This window comes from Carlito syrichta, unplaced genomic scaffold, assembly GCF_000164805.1.
Source record: "Carlito syrichta isolate Samal-C Ts95f unplaced genomic scaffold, Tarsius_syrichta-2.0.1 Scaffold197851, whole genome shotgun sequence".
NCBI classification, from domain to species: domain Eukaryota; kingdom Metazoa; phylum Chordata; class Mammalia; order Primates; family Tarsiidae; genus Carlito; species Carlito syrichta.
In genome coordinates, this window is record NW_007141947.1 from 470,739 (window position 1) to 480,111 (window position 9,373).

The 9,373-nt window shown below is 40.0% G+C and overlaps 1 protein-coding gene across 1 annotated transcript in view; it reads right to left on the reverse strand.

The window, feature by feature from the left end:
• ADAMTS18 (ADAM metallopeptidase with thrombospondin type 1 motif 18) overlaps window positions 1-9,373 on the reverse strand; it is a 158,808-nt gene extending 149,435 nt beyond the window's left edge. Inside the window, exons 1-3 of the mRNA XM_021709367.1 lie at window positions 9,291-9,373; window positions 9,099-9,186; window positions 5,963-6,279 (exon numbers count right to left, since the gene is read on the reverse strand). The gene's annotated coding sequence lies outside the window, so the exon portion shown is untranslated. The remainder of the gene's footprint in view (window positions 1-5,962; window positions 6,280-9,098; window positions 9,187-9,290) is intronic.

A 9,373-nucleotide genomic window follows, 5' to 3' on the forward strand; every position in this document is an offset into this window, starting at 1 on the left:
AAAAAAGGCCACCACTAAAAAAAATAGATACAATGGGGACATTAGGGCAGCCAGCCATGGAGGAGAAACGCCACTTATGGTTTAATTGTTGGGGACAAAGAAAAGAGAAATGAAGGGAAACCAAGCGACAAAATTGGATGGTGTATCAGGAATTGAGGCTGGAGGGGGTTCTCGTGACAGTCTTGATTATGGCACACATCCTACTTGGAGCCTTGGATGTGGTGCCGAGGCTGGGTGGTAGTCAGACTCTGGGCAGAAGTTCCAACAGAAACAGCAAAGCAGTCCACCACTCTTGCCAGCTAGGCCTTCACTGAGGTTATTAATCAAAGGTAAACTCACCCATGCACTAATGAGCTGAGTGGAAATGCGATGCAAATGACAGTTTTTGAATGCCTTTCACTTGATCTTTACATCAAGTGAATGAAGAATGGAGCTTGGCCTAGAGTTTCTTAAGCAAGGGGTGCACTTCCGCAAATGGAACACATATCAGGTACAATAAAATACCAGTAATCTTAGGACTAGGAATTGTTCTTCTTTGATGAACCACAGAATCCTGGTACAAGATGCTGATGGAAGCATGGTTTCAAAAGAGGAAGAGTGGTCAAATTAGTATCCAAATCCCACCTCTTGAAGCTTCACAATGTACATTAGCACGTTATAAGGTGTGGAATGTATCACAGTAAAGAAAGATGCTTAACTTCCTTTAAACCTCTAAAGTTTCCCTAACTTATGTGATCCTGAAACCCTTTTATTCCTGGAGCATTTGTTAAGGGTTAAAAATCAATACATAATATTACAGATTCTTTTTTGGGAATCATTGCTTTGGTGACTTCCATGTCACCACCAAACTGTGAAGGGATTCTTCTTGAAAAAAACCTTCATGACCAAATAAGTTAGGGAAAGACTAGGTTGAAACAGATTAAACAGGTACTTTAAATGTAGGACACTTCTGACTTATTAATATGCTAATATGCACTGTAAAGCCCTGAGAGGCGACATTTTAGCAATAATTTGACCAGCTCCCCCCTTTTCTAAAACCATACCCTCCTAAGCCCCTTGTCCCCGAGTTTTGTTGTGTCATAACTTGGTTCACAATAAAATAGCAATTTCCAGGTCTAAAAGTACCATTCCATCTTCCCTAGATTGTAAGCTCTACAACCTGGTTCCAATAGCCATCTTGTTAATAGCTTTATCCATTGTGTTCTGAACAGTGACTGACACAACAGGGGCTGCTAAATAGTTGTTGAATGAAAGAATGAAGATTCCATGTCTTTCCATTAAGTTCCAAAAATGTAAATATTTCCACTAGGTGGTTCTCAAATGTTAGTACACCTCAGGATCACTTGGAGAATTAAAAACACACATTCCTGAGCCCAGCCTCCCTGAGTTTCTGTTGTGAGCAAAGGAATTCACATTTTCAGTACCTCAAATGAAGCTTATATAGTGGATCACACTCTGAAAATCACTATACTAATATACAGGATCAGTAAGGCAAAATATATCTTAGCAGAAAAATTTCTTAGATCTTCTAGCACATAGGAAGAAAGATATAGGTTTGTTCTGTTGGAAGACAAAATTAAAGAATACAGGTGAAAATCATAAGAAAGCAATAGTTTAAAAGCAAGATAAAGAGTCTCCCTCCAATGGCAGGGGCTTGCTGGAAGTAATGATGGCAGTCAGGGGTAGACTGAATATGTAGAAAGGACAGACATAGTAAGAAATGATTAGATTTAAAGGCTAATCTGTAACTATGATTCTGGGACAAAGGTCACAAATCCAAATACTTTCATAAACTGTAAAGATGGCTAGGTATAGGGGCAAGGATGATTTTTCTAGGTCATCTGTGCAAAGACATTCAAAATTTTAAAAATAATCAACCCCAAACATAATGGTAGGCAGAATTTACTCAGGGAAGCATGCAACTCTTGTTTCATGAATTATTCCAAGTAACTTACTCGATTCCTGATTAAAGTTAGTTATTAGTGGAGGGGGGTGAATTTTAAGGAATTACAAATATTTCAAGCATAGGTTAATTCTGGATTATGACAAATTCCCTGCCAGAAAATTTTTAACTGAAGTTTGCAGGCATGCATGTCTATGCATATGCATGTAGTGAAACATGTGTATTTCACTATTATAGCCCTTCTACCTTTTTTCACTTTCTTCTGGGTTTTCAAGATAATGGTAGATTTCCTATTGGTACTCTGTCAAGTCACTTAAAAGTGACATTACTTTACTTTCCTGACACACACTGTATGCACACTAGGCGATTGCTATCACATCTAAAAGGATTCTGATGCCAGTGACCCAACCCCATTCTTAGAGAAACACTGGTATAGAAGTTTTAAGTGAAGAAATTCCATCTCCCTATCTCATTCTTCTCTTGTCAGTTTCTATTTTTAATGGAAGAAGAGTGGCCTCTGTCTCTCCTCGCATGTTGACTTTGATAAGTTTCTTCAACAAGCATGCTAGAGACTTGTTCTTCTGAACTCTTGAATCATTCACTATTCTGATTGCATTACTATAGTTGCTATTAACTTTAGAGGAGTTATGAGCCCACTGCTTGGCCAAAGAAGCTGAGCAATGTCTACAGGGGTAGCTAGAACAAAGAAAACATTCTTCCTCCTAACTTGTTTTTTCCTCCTCTATCCCCATCTCTCAATGACCCTAATGAAGTGTGCCCCTCAAGTGATCTCACAGGACTCACTATTTCTATTTGATAACTTTTCATAAACAAATAAATGTATTGTTAGAGATGCACAGGCATAACAAAAATGTTAGGTTGGCAATGGCATTTTTGCTCAGAATTCTTGTGTTTCTATTTACAAAACGAACAAACAAAAAACATAATTTAGGCTGAAAACATTTATATTATTTCTTGTTCATATATCATCTAAGTGGATCACAAAAGACCAATAAACTTAAGAGATGGTACTCAACTTCATTAACCATCAGAACAATAAATCCATAAAACTAAACCCATAATGTGGTAGCACTTCACATCCATCAATCAGAATAGCTAAAATGGAAAGATAGACAATGCTAAGTGTAGAGGAGGATATGGAGCAACTGGAATTCTCATATACTGGCAAGGAGAGTGTAAATTAGTACAACCACTTTGAAGAGATGCTTGGCAGTACTTACTAATGCTGAACATATTCAGGACATGTATTCCTAATCCAAAAACTGGAAATTTGAAATGCTCTAAACCCTGAATCTTACTGAGCATCAACATAATACTCAATGAAAACGTTCACTGGAGCATTTCAGATGTCATAATTTTTTTATGAGAAATGTTCATCTTGTATGTGTCCTGCAAATATTTCATAATTTTAAAAAATCCAACATCCAAAACACTTTTGGTTCCAAGCATTTTAGATAAGGGATATTCAAGCTACACATACTCTCTGACTCAGCAACTTCATTCTTAGGCATGTATCTAACAGAATGTGTCTATAAGTTCATCAGAGGCACATACAAGAATGTTCAGCAGTATTCTTCATACAAGCCCCAAACTGGAATGATTTGGTTGTAATCAACAATTTAATGGAAACATTGTGGAATATTCATACGAAAATATTTTCTGATTCTACTTAGTTTAATTTTGTCTGTTTCAAAACTTTACATATGTTACAAGTTAGGATAGTGGTTACTTCTGGTAGGTAGTGATGGAACAAGGGATAAGGTGGGTCTTCATGGGCACTAATAATGTCCTGCTTGATCTGGCTGGTGGTTACATTGATGTGAACTTTGTGAAAATTCTTTAAGCTATACTCTGATGATTTTTGCATTTTTAGTAGACATTTTGCATGTATCTGTATGTACATTACACTTAAACACAAAGTCTCAAAAATTAATACTGAGCAGTGTCTCAGCTTGTTAGTTGTGGTTCTGTCCTTTTTGTTTTGGTTGTGTGTGTGTGTGTCTTATTGTTTTATTGAATAGGGATAAGCTTGAGTCTTTCCCTACCCATTACCAAGTGAACACTGCCAGGTCAACAAATTAGATAATCAGTGTCAGGTGCCTAGATATGTAGCAACCTTAGAAATCATTTTACATGGCTCACAAGAGCAAACTGAGACCTAGAGAAGTTAATTAACTAAGGACACACAGCTGGTTTGTTGAAAAGTAGGGATCACCTGAGTCTCATGACCAAAATTTACATCAGTGGCATATACAGATAGACCTGGTTGTCAATTATTTCTTTGACCCTCATCACAAGGATAGAAAGTTTTAACCCACCTCATTCCTTTGTGTTAATTAAGTGATAATTTGTTCCCTGTTCAAAAGTGAATCTCTTTTTTTGGAGAAATATTTAATCTATTATTATGAGACTACTAGTCATCTATTAATATGAGACAATTGTTCAGATTTCCTATCACTCATAGAGAGTGGAATCCTAAGAAAGCTAAACATGAGGAGGCTAAGTTTTGCTGGAAATAGAACAGCAAAAGACCAGGGAATACAGCAATTAAATGTAAGATATCATTTAATCCCCACAGCCCTGTGATGAAAACTCTTTTTTTATTTCCATTTCAGAGATAAAGAAACTAAGGCATATAGAATTAATTAACTTGTCTATGTCCTATTAGTAAGTGTTGGAATGAGAATTAGAACTGAGGAAGACTGCGCTTAACCACTGGTACATGGACCTAGAGAGTTTAAACCACTCTGGTGGGGTACCTGACCTCCTTCTGAATTTTTTAAAATAGTGAAATAGAGAGAAGAGTGAAAAATACAAAGGGGATGCCAAAAAAAAAAAAAAAAAACAACCAAGAGAATCACTACAAAACAAACAAACAAAACAAGAGATATATTTGTGTATGTGTGCACACACACATGCATGTAACCACATTATAATATACAGGTCATTAGTGAACCACATTCCTCATTTCCATGGATCAAGTTTAGTTAGGAATTGTTAAATTTTTGCTTCACTGTATACCTTAAATAGAACAAATAACATTGTGACTGTGATCATAATGACAAGTTTTAGCTAAATTTCAAGTCACAATACATATGGGAAAATAAAAGTTAAAAAACAACTGAAAGTTTCAACTAACAAAGAACACAGGAGTCTTCATTCTCTAGCACCTCTTGCTAGAATCCCCTCTTGCTTTGTGCCCTGGTCCACTGTATACATACTAACTACATTCTCAGTTGGGCTTTCTCACATCTTCCTTCTTTCCAGTCATGTGTTTCAACACACACACAAACTCTTCTGTCAGTTCCAGACACTTCTCAATTGCAACACAGAATGAAATCAACCCAGAACGACATTTACTGCCTCGTATACTTGATTGAATCCTGAGAGAAGTATCATTTACACGGATATTCTTGGTCCGGTGTTCAACAGATGAGGATTATACAGAGAGGAAGTAACACTTGTCCTAAATGCTTTTAAATGTTCTGCATCCCTGAATGCCACACTTAATCCTGCCAGCCTAGGAACACACCACACCACATTCTAGAAGGATGTTTTATATGAGCAGGACAACACCAACCGATTAAATAACACAAAAGGCCTCCCTTCAGTAAAGTGAAGTTTGATCTTACCAGGGTTGCTGAATACAATTTCACATTGAAACAAAGTTTTCCCATTTCAAAGCAACATAGGCGCATGCAGCTTGTTAGATTTATAGAATGCCTGGTCTCCCAAGACTTTACAAAGCGAATGGCATCCATCAAATTAATTTCCTTGGGGATTGTCTCAAACATGGAGAATGAAAAGGCCCAGACCATTAAACATCAAAAGAATGTTCCAAATGGTAATTAAAGTTCTATTATATTTTCTTTTTCTGGGAGCAGATTAGATTAATTCAATTGAGAATATTATAAGTATCAAAGGTGACAGTGTGAATGTGTGGAGTTGGCTAGAAGAGCACTTAATATTGCAGACATCTGTTCATTCAAGTTCTACAAAACACGAAAGAGGGAGTTCAACTGGCTGGGGAGTACTTACCAAACCGGCACATGTAGACACAGCGACAGAAGAGGAGCTGTCATTTCTGATAAATCCCTGATAGAAACATCGCTGCACCTCGGGTTCCCGAGTCTCTGAAGCACCATCTTTTCCAAGTACCTGGACAATAAAGTGACGACCCAAAATCGCCGAGGGCTTAAGTTCTAAGTGTAGTTCCTGTCCAAATGCTGAAAATCGGTAGTGCAGGGAGTTTCTGGTACTCTGAGCCGATCGCTTTTTCCTGCCGTTGTGCAAAATGTCATGTGAAATATATGACCCGCCTGAGTCCACTTCCACCGGCGTGACAAAGACGTAATCTGCAATGGGAAAAGTTTAGCTGTCAGCACCCAGAGCCCACAATTCCAAACGGTCTCTTTCCAGCAGGCTGGCAAAGAGAAGCCCACAGCTCAAAGATAGCTTTGTTTCCATTGTCACTCACCTAGATCAAATATAATTCAGAGCAGCCTATGAAGAGGAGGACCCTTCTGTCTCTACAATTAGTTCTGCCACAGAGCTTCATTTCTACAGAAACTAAAAGCTAAGCACAATTTTGATAAACTTCAAGACAGTTTGTGAAAATGTCACACCTCTTATTGTCTGGCAAGAGACAGACTTAAAATATTAACCATGAAAACATCCATATGAAAACTTTTTGAAGAGACAAAATGAATAAGCATAAGACCACAAAGGCAATAAATGGAAACTTTTCTTCGAGGAGATTAATTTCTTTGTGCTTAAACTGAATTGAGAGTATTTTTCTGGCAGAATTTAAACTTCAAATGATAACTCACAATGTTGGTCAGTTTCAGATGATAGCTTAGATCATGAACAACCAATAAAAGTTTCATGTTTCCAGTACTATTTGTGTGTGATAATTAAACTCCAACATTTGTATCACCCTTAGCATTTGCTATGAACTTTCATGGGGAAAGCCCATTTAACTGTAAGCACAAAACACAGTGCATGCACAAAATGCCTCAAAACTATCAGAATCTTCCCATGTGGTCTGATGTGCAAAACTGCTCAGGCATGTTGGTGGGGGAGTGTTTAACCAAGGGGACACCTGGAAAGGCACGTTTAAAAATACCTTCACATCGCTCCCTGGAGCAGCAGTAATTGCTGCATGCTCTAGAGAGGAGGAGCTACAAAACAATATGCTGTTTGAAGAGGGAAGCCAGCACACTGTTTTCTTTCAGCAAACATTGAAACTGAAAAGCATCATCCCCCAAAATGATTTGGAATATGCCCTCTGTGCATTAAAGAACGTTCTGCGTTTCCACTTTTGAGGCACAGAATGGGAAACTAATTTGGAAAGTGTTTAGAAAGAGTTTGAATAACTAAGAGGTTTGTTTGAGTCACAGGAGTCCTTAGTTACTAGAGGAAAAAAGGAAAAGGAGTCTCCTTTGTCCCCAGTCAACAACAACCCCTTCCTCTCCCCACCCTCCCCAAAATAAACTAAGGAATGAAGTCCTGTATCTAGTAGGGATCAATGAGTGATAGTCTAATTAGGTGCACATTTGCAAAGATAATAAAATCCTAATATGACAATAATTTTCAGTTGTTTTTTTCTGTATATGAATTATCTGTAACTCTTGTATTGCAGTACTTATTCTGTTCTTTAAATCTGCCATTCCCACTTTCTCCTTTACCTTCTCCTTAACTAGAAGTGCTATGAGATTTGCATACATATAAAATAATTGAAAAAAATAATTCTGTCCTCTTAACCTTGGAAAGTCAGACACACAAGATTTCTCTCCTCTTAAACATCTCCAATACGTTGCGTTACAGGTATGTGGCTCCTGATTCTTAGAGATCATCCACCTTCTACCTATACCAAACTAAAATTTAACTATGAAAACCATTCCTGACATAGGCTTCAGACAGCGTTTCTGTAGTCAGTTGTTTCTTACCTCCTTGTCCAAAATCATTTGAAACTCTGGCTGTTCTTAGCTGAGAGGCCACGTGGGAGATTTAGAGTCAGTGACACAGACCCCTCCCCACCCATCCCCCACCTGCTACTAGCTTGTTTCCAAGGGGAAAATAACCGGCTATTGGTTTGTCAGTCCCTGATGGGAATAAGGACAGTCAGAGTCCCCTGTAAAGAGTGACCTGATTGATTGCTTCAGGAGTTGACTACAGATGAAGTTGTTACAGGTAGTGGCTGGGATATCTGCCATTTGATCCTGACAGAACCTTGAGGGGTGGTTTTAGAAACTGCAGCCTCTCTGGTTGGACAAAAGGTGAATTTCTTAAGAGTGAATTTCTAGGTCTCTCTTGCTCAGCCACTCGCTAGTAGCCCCTCTCCATGACTACACCCCGCCCCACTCCCCCAGTATGATGGCCCATTGCCTCCTGACAAGAGAAGATAATCCTGAAAAGCTAAAATTATAGAATCCAATTGTACAGCAAGGTTCTGCTAGACACCTGGGGTCAGAAATCAGCTGTTCTGTAGCTGGTGGGAAAGAATGAAACAAGGACTCCCCTTCTGGGCACCATGGGGAAGTTAATAAATGACAGGAGTAAACGATGTTCTTGAAGTCTGTCGGCAGGGAAACGGCAGAAGAGATAAAAGACCCATAGAGCTCGAGCTACCTGCTTTCCTGGCTCTAAAAGCAGCCTTTTGGGCATCCACGGCACAAGGGAGCAAAAAGAAAAATGGGGGGGGGGGGCGGGCGAGGAAGAAAAAGAACAAAAGTGGAGAGGAAAGTGAAACGGAATGCTAAAGGGGGAAAGGGGGCTCACAACTTTCATCCCACACCCCAAGGAATTAGTTTTGTGGGCTTTCCCAGGAGAGCAAGGAAATGCGGAAGGATCCTTTTGATTATTAACCCCCCAGTCAATGTCCACTTCCCTTCCAATTTCTCATTGCAGTTAAGATTATTTTTTTCTTAGCAAGCCACCTGTGCAGAAGGGAAAGTATTTTCTCATTTATGTGACTTGCAGCTTGAGGCATAGATTCTTCTGATAAGCTCAGCGTCCCTGCCACATTCCCCCCTCTCCAAGCAGGAACCATTTCCGAGACAGCGCACACCTGCCAGGCTAGGGGGTGCGCTTTTCTATCTTGTCTCTCTTTGGAGGAAGGAAGGGACAAAGTGCCAAGAAAAGCCGTTCTTGGGGATGGGGGGCAAATACGAACCATCATTTAATCCGCTGGCGCCGCTGCTGCTGTCACTGGCTAAGGCCGCGGCGACCGACGCACAGCAGAGGCAGCACAGCTGGAGCGCCTGTAAGAGAAAGGGTGACATCGCGCGTGAGGGGTCGCGACGGGGCTGGCGGCGGGCGTCCCCTACCACCCGCTCTCGGCGCGCCCCTCGACGGCGGCACCTGCCTTGGCCACGCGCCCCAGTCCCGCCGGGCTCCACGGCGGGCCCGAACCCGCTGGCGAGAGGGCGCACGCGAGCAGGAGGGCGC